At 37.0% G+C, this 19,608-nt stretch overlaps 1 pseudogene; it reads right to left on the reverse strand.

Moving 5' to 3' along the window:
* Positions 1–4,811: 4,811 nt before the first annotated feature.
* LOC121165407 lies at positions 4,812–12,454 on the reverse strand (annotated as a pseudogene).
* Between the last annotated feature and the right edge of the window lie 7,154 nt (positions 12,455–19,608).

Here is a 19,608-nt window from a genome sequence, read left to right on the forward strand (position 1 = left end):
TCACCCATTTTATCTTTCAAGATTTTTTTCTTTCTTAGATAAAACAGACTTTTCAGAGAAGAGTCTACCACTGCCTATGGAGAAAGCTCTTAACCCATTGCTGCCACATGGTGCCCAGTTAGCAGAATGAGATGTGGTTCATCTGGCACCGATGCACTAGGAAGGATTCCTTTGACTTCCCCTCAGATGGCAGCAAAGAGGGAGAAGACATATGCAGAGCAGCTACAGAAAACATAAAAGCTAAAAGCTAATTTGAGCATCACTATTTTTTATCTGATAGGAAAGTGAAGTGTCAAAATGTCTAATATCCATCTCTCGGGATTAAAAATGAAGTATCTGTTAAAATGTCAAAGTTTTTGCCAAACAATACACTAGTACACCATCAGTTAAGTACAGTAACTGTATTGTAAGCTTATTAGAATAGGAGAATGTATAGAAAATGTCTCCTAATGGATTGTGCATTGGTTCAGTAGCCCCTTACCCTAAGAAGAGTTGCAGCAAAATATCTAACTCAATATAGAATGATCCAAATAATACAGCTGTTATCCATTCTATGAAGAAAGCTTTTGATGGAGCGGAGCATAGGGAGAAGGCAGTGTAAAGTTCTGGTTCACAAAAGTTAATGATATGAATGATTTAGATTACAAACAGATATCATTTGCTATCATTCCAAATCATAATTCTTCGTTGCATGAGTGAATAGCGAAAGCATACGGCCCTGTTTAACAGAATAGTGATCACACACAAACACAATGACTCAGGTTATAATACATGAAAACCCTGATGGAGGACATTATAAAATTAAAGGGGCAACCTATACTCCTGTGTACCAAACATTTTACACAACATAAAACAAAGTCTAAACTACTTTAATAATAGCTAAATGTAAACTCATCATCATAAAAGCAATATAATGTAATTACCTCTTGATAACATTGACAAAATAACCAGGGAATCCCCAAACCATTAATATGTATTGTTTTTCTAGGAATAATACATAGTCATACTGGATCAAGTAACCGTTAAGGTTTGCTTACTCATGGATCATTTAATTTTAATATGACAATTATCTATTTCCCAGTTGTAGTCATTATGTCTTGTTTTAACAATTAACATTTCACAACAATCTAGTGTTTTAACAATTAACAATTCACAACAATCTAGTGAAGAAGTAGCAAAGAAAAGAAGCACTGACAACCCCAGCTGCACTTTAAAATTGAATAATTCACATCATTTATGATTGTCTTAACTTATAAAACCATACTAACAGTGATATCAGTGTTAACATAACCTACCTCCTAGGATTATTGTGAAGTATAATGGGACAATAGTGTTGAAACAGTGGTAATGTGAGGAAACAGTTTAAAAGTATTGATTAAGTGTATTTTTTTTTCAATTCTAAGGGAAGTATGTTGTATTTCTCTTTGGTTACATATAATTAAGATTTTTTGTAAGTATTGCTTTAACCATGCCATTGTGTATAAATACACTGGTGTGATGGCTGGAGGACATGAGGGAAAACAAAACAAAACTTCTGAATCCATCAGAATCTACACTCAAACTTCTGATAGCCTCTTATCATGTGTCATCTGATTTTATCCTTTGCAATTCACATCTATGATATCTTTTTCTTGACTAATAATGTAGATACATCTCCCAGAATCATACTGAGTAGCAATGATGAATGTGCATTCTAGTCTGGGTCTGGATCTCAGTGGAAATGCTTCCAACTTCTCTTCTCAGTGCAGTACTCACTATGGGTTCATCATATATTGTCTTGATTCAGTTGAGCAATGGTCCTTCTATACCCAATTAATTTATGGCTTTTATCATGCAAGGATGTTGTATTTTATCTTTATCTATTGAAATAATCTTACAGTTTATATTTTTCAAATTGTTAATGAGATGTTTCACATTTATTTTTGTATGTTGAACCACTCCTACATATTAGGAGTACATTTCAGTATGTCTCAGTGAATGATTTTTCTGATGTGCTGTTGGACACTATTAGCTGATATTTTGTGGAGCATATTTGATTCTATATTTATCAGGGATATTGGTGCACAGATATTGTAATTAAAAGCTGTGTAATTAAAGTAATGCAGGTCTCATAGAAGGAGTGTTGGATGATTTCTTGCCTTTTTCTTATGTTCCATAATTTAAAAACTGAAATTAAATCTTTTTGAAGTATGGTAGAATTCAACAGTGAAGTCGTCCAGTCCTGGGTTTTTTCCTCATTGGGAGAGTTTTATTGATGATTGAATTTCTCTCTTGTTTATTGTTCTGTTTGGCTTTCTAGCATAAATTCTGGTACAGTGCAGGTGTGTAGAAAAGCATTAGCTTCTTGTAGATTCTTCTATCTGTTGTTAAATAATTACTTGTAGTAATTTTTGATGATTCTTTTTATCTCTGTGGTATCTGTTGTAATACTCTATTTTCATCCTAGATTTTATTGATAGTTTCCTTTTTTTTTTCTTTGATTTGTTGGCCCATTCTTGACTACATTTTATTAACACTGTTTTTTCTTAATCTCTAATAACTACGAAAATACTAATATTGTTCCCTATAAACTGAAGTTGCGAGCAGTCAGTACACAGCCCTTACCTATACTCCTGAGGAATAGTGGTTTTTGCATGTACTACTTGTTGAATTCTTTTTTTTTAGTGCAAGTTGATGTCTCTAATCATAAAGTAAACTGAGTGTATGTCGTTACAAAAATTGCAAGAAAAGTAGGGAAGGAGGACAGAAGGTAGCAGACAGAGAGTGGGCAATGTCACTATATTATTAAAAGTATATATATAGATATATAATGATATGATATACATGAAATCAGTTTCCTTTACATAAGCAAATTTTTTTTCATGGTGATGTAGACTTTATTGCTTATTGCATCATAGCATACAAATTTAAGTAAACAGACTGAGAAAATATACTAGACAGATGGTGGTAGTATTGATGAGAAGTTTCAAGTGTTTTACAAAAGATAGTAAGAGGCACCACTGCCACCATCACTCCAGAAATCTGTACATCTCATATAAAAAGAGTAAAAATAGTTCATTGACATTTAACTAGCATTATTTTCCTTAAGCTATGGACAATGATAGGTCTGATCAATTTCAGAGTACAAAATATTGTTTTTCCATGAGCAGAAATTTATTCAAAATAGTAAGCAAATAAATCAACACAAGAACTAAATATGCACAACCCCAAACAAAAATTAGCAACCCTAGTGATTCTGAATTTTAATGTTTTGTTCTGTATATATATTAAATCCAGAAAGAAAATGTGATTCAGCTTTTGAAAATGAGATTAAACTCTTTTTTTTTAAAAGATTTATTTTTATTATTTTTTTATTGGAAAGATGGATATACAGAGAGGAGAGACAGAGAGGAAGATCTTCCGTCCAATGATTCACTCCCCAAGTGAGCGCAACGGGCCGATACTATGCAGATCCGAAGCCAGGAGCCTCTTCTGGGTCTCCCACTCGGGTGCAGGTTCCCAAAGCTTTGGGCTGTCCTTGACTGCTTTCCCAGGCTACAGGCAGGAAGCTGGAAGGGAAGCGGGGCCTCTGGGATTAGAACCGGCGCCCATATGGGATCCCGGGTGTGCAAGGCAAGGACCTTTAACCACTTGCGCCACCGCGCCGGGCCCGAGATTAAACTCTTTTGCTCTAGTTCTTTATAATACAACATTATCTTTATCAACCTGCTCTCACACTAAGGTAACATCTTGAAAAGTTAGTTGTTCACTAAAATACTCAGACCCAACTTGCACAGGTGTAACACAAGGAACTAACAAGCTATTCTTCCTGATAAAGCAGTAGGTCTATGTGCCATTAAAGCAAGAGAGTGTAGACAAAATCACCACCAATCACACATAAACACAAATAAGTCTTACTGGTGAAACTAGAAGAGTTTTCTTCAGTCACGACTTAAAGACAAATCAGCCATGTACAACAGCTTAGCATTTGAAAGACTTCTTTTAAAAAAGACAATCAGGTTGAAAAATACATGTGATCCCTTAAAAAGGTAATGAAATGGGAATTGAGATACGATTCTCTGTTGAATCATCTAGAAGAATCAGTTATCCAAGGACTAAAAACACAAAACAGCAGCAAAGTAGGAATTTATTAAACTCACTATCTCTAAGAACACAAAATGAAATATTGAGGCATCTTTTACTCTTATCCCGGTATCCTCAGCAAAGAGAAATGTTTTAAAAGAGAGCTAACCCTTATTATGCAAATGCTTTCAAGTGTATTTGGCAGGTTTGTTTTTTTATTCTCCTAATCCACATATCCATGAAAGCTTTCACGATCAAATTATCTTGACTCAAACTATGAGAAAAATATAAAAAATTATCAATTTATTAAAGGGTCACAGTTGAAATTTAAGAATGAACTACAAAGAGTACCCATGTGTAAAGTTCAAATACAGGTATTCTAACTTCTCTGAGGAAATTTGTGCTTCAGTAGTTAAACAAAAGCAGAAATAAAGATTTTTTTCTAGAAGCCCAGTGATACAGGTCAACTCAATATCCTGCTGCATGGGGAGGATAGTGTGTAAAGGGCTTTAGTCTCCTTTTACAAAACAGCACATCCACAAGAATAAGATCACATAAATTAATCACTCTTATTCTTCCTTATTTGACCACTCACAAAGCTCAACACGCTTCATAAAGTATACCGACAATGAACATGTTTACTTTTGTTAAGGCAAGCTTGCGAAAGTCATAATTTAATACAACCAGATCTCTGTGAACTTTCCCCTCATACCACTTTTTTATGTAAGAAACTTACCAAAAAAATCGTGTTTTATGAAAATCCACCTTGACACCACAAAATTGTAACATGAGGCTTTCAACCCAGTTTACTTTTTAAAGGATGTGTTTTCCTTGTCTCAAATTCCATGTGCTATTCATCATCTCTTGAGCCAGTTTTGCTTAAATGCTTCACGACATCGGCCCAGCTCCAGCCTCCAGGGAGTTCCCCTTTGTGGTCTGTTTTATCTGCCAGCTTCTGTTTGTGGGCTTTTGAAAGCTGTTCTTTTTTTGTCTTTTTTCTTGCTTGATGGGGCTGTATTAGGAGTTTCAGTTGAGATGAAAGTGCTTGTGGATATAGTGGAAGTGATGGGATGATAATTTTCCATGAACTGTTCTTTATTGTCCTTGGCATACTCAATGAATAGACATGGCAGTGCCCAGGTTCACCTCTTCTGCATCCTGTAAGTTGGCCAATACACTCTACTTTACAGCTGATGATCCTGTATTGAGATGAAACTGGACTTAATTCCCGGAAACTGTCATTTCCTTCATAAACAGAACGCAATGCTTCTAGTTCCATCTCCGGGTCCTCACTGTCGCGCATCATGTGTCAGTGGCGGGGCCCTCCCAGGCTGCAGGCATTGGCCACTATGCAGAAAAAGAAAGGGCAATGGCCCGAGGCTGGGGACAGCCCGCTTCCCGAAGCCCGGGCATGCGCACGCCCCGAGTGGCTGGCAATACGCAAAGGGCCGTGCTCCTGGGTACATAAGCACATTTTAAAAATCAACAATAAACTAATATAATTCCAGTGTCACATATAGTCTTTATTTATTTATTTATGCAAAGTCAGATATACAGGGAGGAGGAGAAACAGAGAGGAAGGAAGATCTTCTCTCCGATGATTCACTTCGCAAGTAACTTCAACAGTCAGAGCTGAGCTGATCCGAAGCTAGGAACCTGGAGCCTCTTGCAGGTCTCTTGCGCAGGTGCAGGGTCTTAAGGTTTTGGGCCGTCCTCAACTGTCCTCCCAAGCCATAAGCAGGGAGCTCGATGGGAAGCGGAACCACCGGGATTAGAACCGGGACCCATATGTGATCCCGGCAATAAGGCAAGGAGTTTAGCCGCTAGGCTACCACACCAGGCTCTCACATATAGTCTTAAATATACAATCATAACAAAAATAAATTACATTATGTAAATGATTAACAGATTTTGATGCTTAGAAAATTTTACAAATCATTAAAGAAACCAATAGATTTATGCAACAGTTCAAATGGAAAGCAATTAATATGAGAATTTTGTATGAACCATTATAATGTGTTTAAACTACATTATTATGAATTAGGCTCAACTATTTTTTCTAATTTTGAATAGGAATAACTTTTCTGCTAAAAGAATATATGTGTGTTTATGATAATTATGTCATAGTTAAGTACATGATTATAGCTTCAATGAAAGTACTCAGAATTATTTTTCAGGAAATGTAAAGACATAAACTTCTGTACTCAATTCTGTACAGTCTATATTGTATAAGACCTTATTTCCAATGTTGAAAACATTAGCAACCTGCATTCTGAAAACATACCCATTTTAGTGGGGGTTTTTGTCATTGTTTAAGTGTTGAGAGAAATTCTGCTATATCAAGCATTAACAAATATTAAAATGGATATTACCTAATATTCTATAATGTCATAGTTGACTTTCAAATAGAAAAAAATGTCTTTAATGGTATTTTTATTGCAAAATCTAACCATACACTATGTCTTAATTTTAATTCATTATTTGTCACTTTATATTAAATTGCATATATGTTCAAATTCTTATTTGTACACTCCTATACTTTTACATTGCATCATTAGTATGTTTAAACTCAACTACATTTTTATAAATTCCATATATTTTTAAAGATTTATTTTATTTTTATCATAAATCAGATATATAGAGAGGAGGAGAGACAGAAAGATATTCCGTTTGATGATTCACTCCCCAAGTGACTGCAAAGGCTGGTACTGTGCTGATTCGAAGCCAGAAGCCAGGAACTTCTTCCAGGTCTCCCACACAGGTGCAGGGTCCCAAGGCTTAGGACTGTCCTCAGCTGCTTTCCCAGGCCACAAAGAGGGAGCTGGGTGGGAAGCAGGGCTGCCGGGATTAGAACATGTGTTCATATGGGATCTCGGCACTTTCAAAGCAAGAACTTTAGCTGCTAGGTCACCGTGCCCGGGCCCATAAATTCTATTTTTATAATTCTGTTTTTAACATCCTATCTCTAGGGTCTTCTTGCAAACATAGTATTTCAATTTTTTTGGATTTATAAATATTTTAAATGAATACATTGTACCACAAAAGTCCTTTCTTTTTTCAATCTGCTCCATAACATGAAAAAATACCTTATAAGGTAGGAATGCCAGAAGTTAGTCAACCTAATGAGTTGTCAATTTCAAGAAACAATAATAAACATAATACACAGAGCCTCATGAAACCCAAGGCAACAGCAATGTCCTGGAAAACAGCAGCATTGAATTATAAACAAAATTTCTGAATGCAAAATCATTAATTTCCCATTTTCATTCTACTAGCACTCTGCAGTCATCAGCACTTATTGAAGTCTAACTTTGCCAACTTACAATATCCAAAATCTGCTTTTACAAGCAGTGGGAACATCTGTGGTAGTAGAAACTGTGTCCCCAGGAGAGATTCTATTGTACCATTGTAGTAATAATACAAATCAGATGAAGATAAAACATTATTATCATGAAAGAGGGTGTCACATTCTTTTGATTAAAAAATAAGAGAAATAAATATATAAAACACTGATCTCCAACACACATATCAATAAGGCTGAAAAGTTAATTTAAAAAAAACTTGTAGTTATGTAATGGAGACTAACAACCAGATGTGAGGGTGCAGTGTGGTATGCATTTGTGTTTCCAGACCAAGATGGACTTACAGTGAAACTTTTTATATTATATTTCGACAATAGGATTCTGGACTCTCTGCCATTGTCCATGCCCACAGTGATGGACATATGACTGAGTATTAAGAACTATATGTTAGTAATGATATAAAGGAACTGGGAGGGGGGAGGGAATTGGGGGGGGATAAGGGAACATGGAACTGTATCATAAAATGATAGCAATAATAATAAAATGTGGGAAAAAAAACTTGTAGTCATATTATAAGGAGAGCTATACAATGTAAATAAAAACTAAGTGTAAAGACACACTAAACTAAACTAAACCAGAACTTCCACAGTTCAAGATGTACTAAAAATGCATGCTGGCTTAATCACTTAAAGTATTATTTTCCTTCAACTGACTCAAAAAATCCAGGCACATGCAGATACTTTTTATTGATTTTAAGTATGTGTTAAGTAAACTGTATTAAAAACATATATAGAGAGAAACATACACACACGGGGGAGAGAGAGAGAGTGCTCATGTTGCTCAAAAGCTGCATGGGAATGCACCCATAGAGCATTGTTACATATATATGGTATAAATCTACAGTATGGGCAAAATATTGAGCTACAAAAGGCTTCACTGGCAGCTAAGGGCCATAGACAAGATTTTTGTGCAAATTGGAGATATGTAAGTTTTTTCTACTATATCTAGAAAACAAGCCAACACTTTTTTTTTTTTAGCAATGAAATGTTTGGGAAAATTGTACAATGTTAAAATTTCTGGATTACAAGGAGTATACTAAGTTGCAAATCAAAATTTTATATTATATACAAATTTAGATACTTAGAAGAACACATTCATGGATCTGTCTTGATTTTTTTCTGTTTGACTCTATGGTTGATATCACACAAATAGAATCACAATGTGGGAAAATAAATGGAATTAGTAACTGTTTATAGGAAACATGAGAAACCAAGATCATGACTCTCAACCTCGCCTCCTAACAAACTCACTGTATTTCCATGCAATGTGATGTTATTTCTTTCAAATCAGAACACTGTTGATAAGGAACATCACTCTTTCTTTAGCAAACGTTTGATACAAAATCTGAAAATCCTCAACTTCAACATCAGTATATCTTTTAAAAGCATGATGCAATGCATTATGTGCAATTAAATTGCAGGTTTAAAGTTCCAATTCTAGTGGAAGCAAACAAGTTATTCCACAATAAAGACAAGGTTGGTCTGATATTAATAAATTGGTACCAGAGCTCAAGTAAGTTTATTCAATTTCATTTTCTGTTTATGATATGCCAAAGAAAACTTGTACTGGGCAGGTTAAATAGAAAAGGAAGGTTTAATTTAAGAATATTACAATAAGGAACACAGATTGAACTCAATTATGCTGAAACAGAAGGCAGAAGTATTTTTAAGTACAGAAGTGAGTCAGCACAACACTACTGAAGGCTGTTGGGAGGAAATAGATTGCTCTAAGCAACAAAGTTATCTATTTGCTCACTGATGCTGAGAAGCTAGGCTCCTACCCACCCAAAATTAACAGGTAGAAAGGGATATTACTTTTCTGATGATTAATTTTCAAAAGACAGTGTGTAGGTTCTTGAAAGATATGTTCATATGTTTTAAAAGTAACAAAAATGTTAGAGAATAATTATATCTCAGGCAGAAAAAGCACATGCAGTTGAGTTATGAAGTAAGGTTTCTAAGAAAAAAGACCTATAATGAGAAATAAATTGGTCTGCTTTTTAGTCAAATTGAGGAGAATTTCATCTTTTGAAGTGTTGTCCAAAAAATTCTCCAACAGCAATCTCTTGAAGTAGTTCTCCTACGTTTTTAAGATTAAAAATTCATATTTTCAGATGTTGTATGTAGATATCTTAACCATTTGCCATTTGTTTAGGGTGAGGGATTGTGATAAGTTGGGAATGTTACTTAAAAATTTTTGGAATACACTGAAGACACTGTTTTTCTTCCAGAGCAGATGAAGTCTGCAAATATCCTCTCTCATTTGGAAAATTATATATTTATACATAAAGAGAAAAATATCCCACCAAGAGAATACCGCAACTAGAAATGAATTCAGGAAGTTGCAGAATACAAAACTGACATGTAAAAATCATTTTTATACTACAAACCTGTTCAGAAAGACATTATAAGAGCAATCTCACAGTAACTATCAAAAATGCATTGGATGCTTAAGGTTCTTTGGTAATTTCACATTGATTTAAGCATTGGACAGACCAAGTAGTGGCTTGAATCACTCATCTTTTGTTTTGGAAATTATCACAATACACAATAATAAATCATAATAAATGCTGCAAAGCTATTTTAAGACAGGTAAATTAATTTTTTTTAAATTTCCTGCTTACTAAGATACTCTGAGAATTCGCTACTAAAATGAACTAAACCATACTGGAGAAATTTCCACTTTCACTTTAATTAAACTGATGGAAAAATTGCAGATTCAATAAAGGTCAACATTTAATATCCAAGCAATTTAAAGGAATACAACGTTGGAGAGCCTAAAATGAATGTGTTAGAAATGTTACCAGGAATAAATGAAAATTAATATCATGCAATAATAACCTATAACCTTGCATCAGGGAGTGAAAACATAAAATACTTTCTTCAAGAAGTTTGGGACAATACAATGAATAAATTAGTATTAGAAAATAAAATTTGGAAGGAATAAAATCAAGATTCTAAGCATAATGTCACAATGACAGAAACAAAAATAATTTATAAAGTTGAATCAATGGCTGGATACAGCACGAATTATTATAAAGCATGTCAAAGAATGTGATTTTGAGCTGGGAATGTTGAAAGATTTCTTGTCCAGTGACCTTTAGATGTAAAATTACTAATATATATTTAACAAATAATCTTCTGTAGTGGAAAAAATGAAAGAAGACTCTTGCTTTTTCTAAATTTGGGGCCCGGCACAAGAGCACAGTGGCGCCAGGATCCCGTATGGGCGCCGGTTCTAATCCCTGCAGCCCTGCTTCCCTTCCAGCTCCCTGCCTGTGGCCTGGGAAAGCAGTAGAGGATGGCCCAAGGCCTTGGGACCCTGCACCTGTGTTGGAGACCTGGAAGAGCTCCTACTTCGGATTGCCTCAGCTCCAGCTGTTGCGGCCGCTTGGGGAGTGAACCATTGGAGAGAAGAGCTTCTTCTCTGTCTCCAACATTTGTTAGATTGATCAAATATTATTCCTCCTTTATATAAGAGTTGTGTAGAATTGAGCTCATCATAATGTGGGTTCCCAGAAAATTGTTTTAAATTCAGATACTATCATTGTTTTATTCCATTTACATGTTCCTCTTCATACCAGATCTATTGCATTAACCTCTTCCTTATATACATCTTTGTTAATAAAGTTCAACCTAAATCAGTTTGTATGAGTTGATACTGTACTTTTTTTACTTTAATAGTGATGTATTCTAAATTTTATCATTTTTACTTGTTTTTTCTCAAAAGTGCTTTCACAATATCATTATTTTTTTGCATATCATCTTTCCTAGTAGTTCAGTGTGCTTACTGCATAATTTCTCTACATATTTCTGGTGCTAATTGTGAAAACTGACTTGCCAATAGTTTCCTGTGAGGATAAATAATGCCAAAATTAACAAATCAATGCCTCTTTTTGAGATATTAAAACAAATTCCCTGGGAAAAATGCCAGACAATGTGATAAACTGGTAGGATATACAAATATTAATATCCTAGTTTCTTCCAGATTGCTTTCCTGACTGGTTTCTAACACTCTGGACTTTTGCCAGTACTACTCGGGGATGTTTGTTCCTTTATACGCTTATGTGTTCTCAACATAATACACTTTAAATGGCACAAAGACTCATTGTATTATAGATTTTGCCTTTCTGTAACTCCATGATATCTTGAATACTCATTTAATTTTGTGTGCTTGAGCCTTCATAGCAATTGGTCATACACTGCTGCTTTTTCTTTTCCTTTTTGCTGGTGAAATGAATCCCTGTGTATTGTATTTATTAAAACTTTGTCAAATTTATTATTTTTTTTAAAGATTTATTTATTTTCACTGGAAAGGCAGATTTACAGAGAGGAGAAAAATCTTCACTCTGCTAGTTCATTAATCAAATGACTGCATTGGTCTGATAAGCCAATATGAAGCCAGGAGCCAGGAGTTTCTTCTGGTTCTCCCACATGGGTGCAGGGTACCAAGGCTTTGGGCAATCATTGTCTGCTTTCCCAGGCCACAAGCAGGGAATTGGATCAGAAGTGAAGTAGTTAGGACATAAACTGGTGGCTATAAGGGATTCTAGTATGTCCAAGATGAGGATATAACTGCTAGGCTGTCCCACTGGGACCCAATATAAGAAATCTTAAAAGGGAGGGGGATGGAAAGAAGCTAAATAAATAATGGTATCCCCAGCTACAGGCACCTGCCTAGATTCTATTGTACCTAGGAAAGTGTTACCCTGCTGAAAGAAAAGCAACTAATAGTTGGTAGGCATTCTGGGCCTGGTTAATGCCAAATTTGCATTAACTAAACCAGTGTACCAAGATAGATGCCTATAGATTTTTTTTTTTCTTTTTTAAAGAAATGCTTGGGGTATATCCTGGCACACCAGCAGACAGAGTCTGGGGACATGTGCCCAAGCATATGTCAATGCTGGGCAGGTAGGCAGGACCCTAGTGTAGCATGACACACTACCAGATGACTGGGCTTATGGATTTGCATGCTCAAGAGGATGGATGGGACAGGCCACAACATCCACCAGTTCACACAAAAGCTGACATTGAAGACCAGACTATGCTGTGTAAGGGACTAACACTTGATGGCACATGGGGAAACTTGTGGAACTCCCCTAGTGTGCTGCCCCTACTCTGGTGAGTCAGTTGGAACTTGGTAAGGCTGGACAGAGCTGCTTCAGTTATTTGCAGCGCAGGAGTAGTCCAAACCATAGTACAGTGGCAAGCACAGGAGCCAGGATGGGAATTGGGTCATGATGGGCAAGGCTACGCTATCACCCCTACTTGTTTGCATGACAGCCAGGGATGGGGATTAGCTGGGCAGGGCTAGGCTGCAGCACCCACCAGCAAAAGTTGGGACTATGGGAGGGCAGGTCAAGCTATACTACAGCATCCAATGGCAAAGGCCACACTAGGTGATGTGTTATGCCAGGCTGGGTCAGAGCAACCACCGGCATGTTCAAGATCTGCGGCTAAGAACAGGCCTAGATGGGGAAATGAAGGGGCACCCTGGATAGGTTGTAGTTCCTCTAGTGAGCACAAGAGCTGGAATGGGGGCATCAAACTGGGTTGGACATGGCTGCAGCATCCTTTAGCATGGGTTTGGAATGGGTTTGGTGTGTGCCAGACTGGGCTAGGTTCCACCACCCACTGGTACTCACAGGAGCCAGAGTAGGTGTAGGATAGTCTGGGCTGCCCTGGCACCTGCTGAGCCATGTGAGAGATGGTTCTGGGGGAGGGCCAGGCATGTCAGAGCTGTAACACCCAAGATATGAGCTGAAATGCGTGTTGGCTGGTTGGGTAAGGCCATGTACTTGCCAGGAAGGAGGTTCAGCAAGTCATACTAGAATAAGGACACACCATTATGCACCTGCCAATGGGAGGTGACTCGTTAGAGGAGCTTGGAGGACTCCTGTGTCAGAACACAGTCCCTGCAGGTGAACGCAAGACCAAGGCTGGTGGCAGGAGCCCAGACCAGGCCAGGTTACATACAGTACCTGTCAGCATACATGTGACACAGGTGTGGGGGTAAGCCATGGTAAGCCAGTTCATAGCACCATTGGTAGATGTGAAAACCAGGATGAGATGCAGGATGGGCCAGCTCAGGCTGCAATTTCAGCCAGTTCACATTAGGGTTAGGAATGGGGGTTGTCCAGGATGGACTAGGCTGCAGCACTCATCAACATGAGTTGGGAGTTGGGGAAGACCAGGCCGAGCCAGGCTGCAGCACCCACTGGTGAATTCCAAGTGAGGCAAGGGAAACCAGACTGGGCTGTAGCAACTACCAGCACATATAAGACATTGTGGGGAAGGGTGAGCCCAGTAGAGGATTGCAGGGGGTTCCCTGCTGAGCCACATTACCGCTGGTGAGCATGACAGCTGGGACTGGGAGCTGGGCAGGGTTATAAAACTTGCTGACCTGCATGTTAGCTGGGTTAGGAGGAGGACAAAGTTGGACTGAGCAACTATATTCACTGGTGCATGCATGAGTCAGAGTAAGTGCATGCTGGTCAAGCTTTGGCACAGTACCCGCTAACAGATGCTGGAACTGGGGGCAAGAACTCTCAGGGTAGACCACAGAATAACCTGTAAAGTACAAAATTCAGGGCTAGGAGTAGGCCTAGTAGGGGAATTGTGGATACCTCTCTAATGGGCCATCACTCCCACCAGTGATTAGGGGAACCAGGGCTGGAGGCAGGCCTACCTGTTCAGGCAGTGGCACCTGCTGGCCTGAGTGTGGCTGGATAATGGGGTTGGTCATGCTGAGTTGAGCTCCAGCACCCACTGATGAGTATGCGAGCCAGGCAGTATGCGGGATGGACTGGACCAATCTGCTGCTACACACTAACATGCACAAGGACCGGAATGGGGACTTGGGAGTTCCTGGGGGGGGGGGGGTCACGTGACTAGGTTGCAGTTGTCATTGGTGTGCATGAGGGCTGAGTGTGTGGTGGGCAGTGCTGGGCTGGGCTGTAATATCCACTGATTTGTACATGAGATGGGGCTGGGGACAGAACTTACTGGGCAACTGCAGCCATCAGTGTGTGTGTAGGCTGATGTGGATGACAGACTGAGCAGGAACCTACACTGGCTAGGGCACACAGAAGTCAGGTCTGGGATCACCTCTGAAGTTTCTTGGGGAACCCCCAAAACTCCAACCATGGGAAAAGTCACAGGATCTAAGACTGACCATAGATCATATGGTCTGCTTGATTGTTGAAACCTGTGCAGTAGATGGCATGCCCCAGATGCATATGGGGGATATGACAACTAGTTCACTGGGGCCTACAGAGGCTGTCTAGTATCATGCAGGCAGACCAAACTGCACAGCTCTGCCAGTCAAACTTTGACAGTATCTGGGCAAAAGGAGACTTTAAGGTAAATTATGTCAGCCAATGGACCTTGGCAGGATTCCCTCAAGCTTGGAGCAACAAAATCAACAGCATCTCAGAATTACCAAAACCACTTATGCAATATCCTCAACACACGTTCTACATTGGGGGCTCTGGGATGACATCAGGTGGCCGTTCCCCATTCCTGGGTACTGATGTGGTTGGGTTGCTGGGAAAAGCCCTTTCCTCTTCCCCCCTACTTCCCCCAGATCCAGGAAGAAAAAAGATTGAAAACAGTTGTCTCATCCACTTTCCCCCATTCCTCTACCCTGCCAACCCTAGTTAGCGTTTCACATAGGCATGTATCCTTCTTAACTATGTAAACATCATCAAATATAAAATAAATTTATTATATTAAAAAGGTAATAAGTAGAAAACAAAAGTGATCTGACAGTTACTTTTCAATTTTTTGTGATGACAGAGTATTAGGTGTACTTTCCAACCTTAAATAACAACAAAAATCCTTGCTGAAGTTGGAAACAAAGATTTTCATACAGTGGGCAGCAGATAACACCGCACTGATTCCTAGGAGATGTGAATCAGAAGATAAAAGTGTAAATTCTCCCAGTTTACTGACAGGGTAATGATTCTAGGCTGCAGCACTTTCAGCAGAAGGACAGGACATCCAAACCAAAGCAAGCTAAGAAGACAGCTGAATATTCAAGGAGACCTACATGACTAGAATTTGCCAGGAGAGTACTGGAGATGAGAAGGCTTAGGAGTGAGGGTGTGTATGAGAGGCATAGATGGAGAGAAAGACACAGACACACACAAGCAAACACACACATTCAGACAATTTGGACAGGATTGCCTAAAGCAGTGTACTGTATCTCAATAGAAAATACTTGTGTTAGGCAAATAACCAAGGCTGGAAAACAGCCAGCATAAAGGATAACACAGCAAAAACCAGACAGGGTTCACAAAACACAGGAAATAGTTCAATATTTCAGAGAGAAGAAAATATGAAATACCTGTGTCACTGAGTTTAGTGTTAGTATGCTTTGAACAAATGTGTCCCTCAAGTAATGCAGGATTTAATCAGCAAACATTTATCCTTAAAACATGGAGAGTGAAATTAAACCATGACATTTTGAGATGGGGCTTTGGAAGTGATTCTGATCAGACTGACTAGGTTATTTTGATGTGGATCCAGGAGTAGATCTTGATACCTTTGGAAGGAGGAAGAGAGAAACTTCACAGACGTGGACAGATACCCATATCCCTTTCATGATTATGTGCTGCCAATGGAGGCCTGGCATGAGAATCTGTGTCATGCTGCCCAGACTTTGAACCTTCATAGTTGTTACATAAAACAAACTTATTTGTTATTGAAGTAGCCTGACTGTAGTGTTTGAGTCAGAAGAAAATGCAACTAACCCAAGTCCTAAGAACGGCATGTCCATAATATGGGTAAAAATTAGCTGTGGTCTAAAGGTTGTTCTGGAACAATTTCAGCAAGAATAATAACAAAACTGAAGAGGAAAACTCTGGTTTCAAAGGTCTTATACTTCCTCCTAAAAAACTTAAATATTTAAGGGAACACACACAGAAATGAAACAGCTGCCAAATATTTAAATTTCAATAATAGTTATCATGCCTGAAAATTAGCAGGAAAATATTAATGTATATTATGAAAAATGTTAATCAGTAGAAACAACCTTACAGACTACAAAGAACACAGAACTAGTAAAATAATGTAACGCACAGTATATTTAAAAAGTATCCACATTTTCATGAAAATAAGAGACATGTTAGAGAAACGGAATATGTTTTAAAAGAAAATACAAACTTAGAAATTAAAATGTATATTTGAGATTTAAAAAATGCTTTTCTAAAGGAGAATTAATCACAGATTTAATACCATGGAAGATAAGAATAATGAATGTAAGTGTATGAAAATATAATCTAAAATAAAAAACAATAAAATTGGTGAAAATAGTGCATCAAATAATTTATCATATATGCAATTCAAGTCACCAACAGAAGAAGGCTATAGAAAATATATTTTAAGAAGAAATGCTTGAAATAAGTTGTTAGTTTATTTTTCTTTGTTTTGTTTTTAATTTCTGCACTCTCTTGCAATCCGACCTTACAGCGGTGAACTTACTAATAGTTAACGTACCTGGCAACAAAGAATTTATTATCTTTACCATTTTTTAACTGTTCTTTAGATGTCAAGGTGTATTGTTTCTCACATGTTGTTTTATTAAAATATTACGCTAATTCCATGTACTATGTTAATTTCATATACTTTCTTCTACTATAAATATATGGTTGATTTTGCTAATCCTTTACCTTAACGATTACAATTTCTTATGTAATAGTCTAGTTTAAATTAATAGCAATTTAGTTCCAGTGATATATAAACATTTTTGTACAGAATTTATTACTATTACTATTATTCCTGGCTCTCCACGTCTGAGCCAGCTCTCTGCTTATGGCCTGGGATGCAACAGAGGATGGTCCAGGTCAGTGAGCCCTACATCCATGTAGGAGATTCCAAAGAGGCTCCTTTCTCCTATCTTCAGATGTGCTCAGCTCTGGCTACTGTAGCCATCTAGGGAGTGAACCAGTGGATGGAAGACCTCTTTGCTTATGCCTCTTGCTGTAAACCTATTTTTTCTGATAAAAATAGATAAATGAGCAAATCTTTCAGAAAAACATCCTCATCTTTGGGTAAATCCTTTGCACGAGTTTCCTAGCAAAGTATTATCTCTGCATTTCCTTCCACATGATACTCCAAATTAAAAGCTTTTTTCTCTTTTTTTTTCTCTTTAGTCTCAATGTCCTATTGCCCAAAGTCTGCAGGATAACAAAAGAAAACTATTTACTATCTTCAAATATTTTGTCCACAGAGGTGATTCAAAATTTTAACGAAAAAATTGATTTAAAAAATCAGTTTATTTTTATGCAGAAATTGTGAGATCCATGAATATGACTAATTAAAAGTCTTAAAAGTGCTTAATATGGGAAACACTAGTAACAACTAAATTGTTTTTATCATTTATCCTATTACAATCAATCTCACTTATTTAGAGAGAAATTTCTGTCAGCAAAAGACTTTTACCTCTATATTTAAACTTTTGGAAAACAATGCATTATTTTAGATATTCTTTTTATATGTATATGTACATAAACATATACATATACATTACACACACACACCTATATATTTATCAAGATTCTCAAAAGTGTTCTAAGAGATAAGTTCTTCAGTCTTGTATTTGCCAGGCATGTTTTCAAGTGTTTTGCACAAATTTGTCGCTCAGTAAATATGTTATACTAAACTAAATGTCAGTGCTAGTTAACAGTGAAAATCTGGCAGCATGTCTTTATTAAATATGTCACACTTCATATGCACCCAGTAATGGATCTTCTCAGATACTGTTATGTTCTTGTAGAAAACAGGTGAATAACAGTTTAGGAAAAGATCAAACACCTTTTTCAATGTAAAAATGGTAAAGTAACTTCCAAGTGATCAATTCTACAATATAACCTAGAAAATATAGCAATTATTTTCTATTCCAATGAAGGTCTATATTTATACAGCAACTAACTGTGATTTCATGGAAATATTTTTAAATACTGACATGGTTTTAGATTTAAAGAGTACTTGGTTTTTGAATGATCACTAAATTAAAAAAATGTTGTAACTAAAGTTTTATGCAGTTTAGAATCAAGGTTACTTTGTGAGTTATCCCTTTCTACCAAATCACAGTGAACAGATATTTATCTCCTCTCTTTTAGTCAAATGATTGCAAATGTGCATTGAGGGACTATTTTTCCTCACAGTCTCTGACTGAATTTTTGCTAGGCTGAGAGCCAAGACATTCTTACCTCTTTAATATTCTCAGTAATTACTCTACATAGTGCTATTATTATTCATTCTGTTCTACATTTGGAGTAAGGAGCAGAAATTGATTAACCACCTCTGATTTTAATTGTAAAGTTTTGTCAATTAAAGTATTATTGGTTATGGGACATAAGTTTTATTTATATATTTTATATGTGTAATTTATATATAAATATTATATAAATATATAATTATATGTAATTTGAAAGGTAAAGAGAGGGAGAGGCAGAAGGAGAAAAGGGGAGAAAGCATGAAACACAGAGAGAGACAGAGATTGATTTTCTGCTCACTGGTGTATCCCTGAAATGACTAAAATCCAAGGCTGGGTCGAGCAAAAACCCAAAACTCCATCCTGGACTCCCACTGGGGCTCATGTGTTAGGCTATCAATAGTTGCACATTAGCAAGAAGTGGCACATCTGGGATTTGAGGAGATACCTCAATACAGGATATGGGCACTTCAAGTGTCAACTTAAACCACAGCAGCAAAACATCAGCCCCGTATGGCTCATTTTTCACAGCTCTTCCTCAAACATTATTGTAAATACCTTAGCTATGATTCATCACTACAAAAAAGGTTAATCTTTTCTGCACTGAATGGGGACCAGGAGGGTTAACTTCTGGTGAGAACTCTGTCATGTTCTCACTCTATAGTATCATCCTAACTTTAATCATGACTTAACCTTCACAGAACCTTTCAGAAATAGTAAGCATTTGTTTTTCAGCACACCCAACAAAGCAGATGAAATTAACATGACCAACAATGAAATGAAAACTGAAAGATAAAATGAATTAAGTTAGAGTCAGAAATCAAATTTGCTGTTATCTAGCTCCCTTCTATTTCTTTTTCTTTCTTTCTTTCCCTCTCTTTCTTGCTTTCTTTCTTTTTTCTCAATCTTTCCTTCCTTCTTTTATTTCTTTAATTAATTCATTAATTTTTTTTTTAAGATTTAAGCC

The sequence above is a fragment of the Ochotona curzoniae genome, unplaced genomic scaffold (genome assembly GCF_017591425.1).
Source record: "Ochotona curzoniae isolate NIBS_2020 unplaced genomic scaffold, NIBS_Ocur_1.0 contig_883, whole genome shotgun sequence".
NCBI lineage: Eukaryota > Metazoa > Chordata > Mammalia > Lagomorpha > Ochotonidae > Ochotona > Ochotona curzoniae.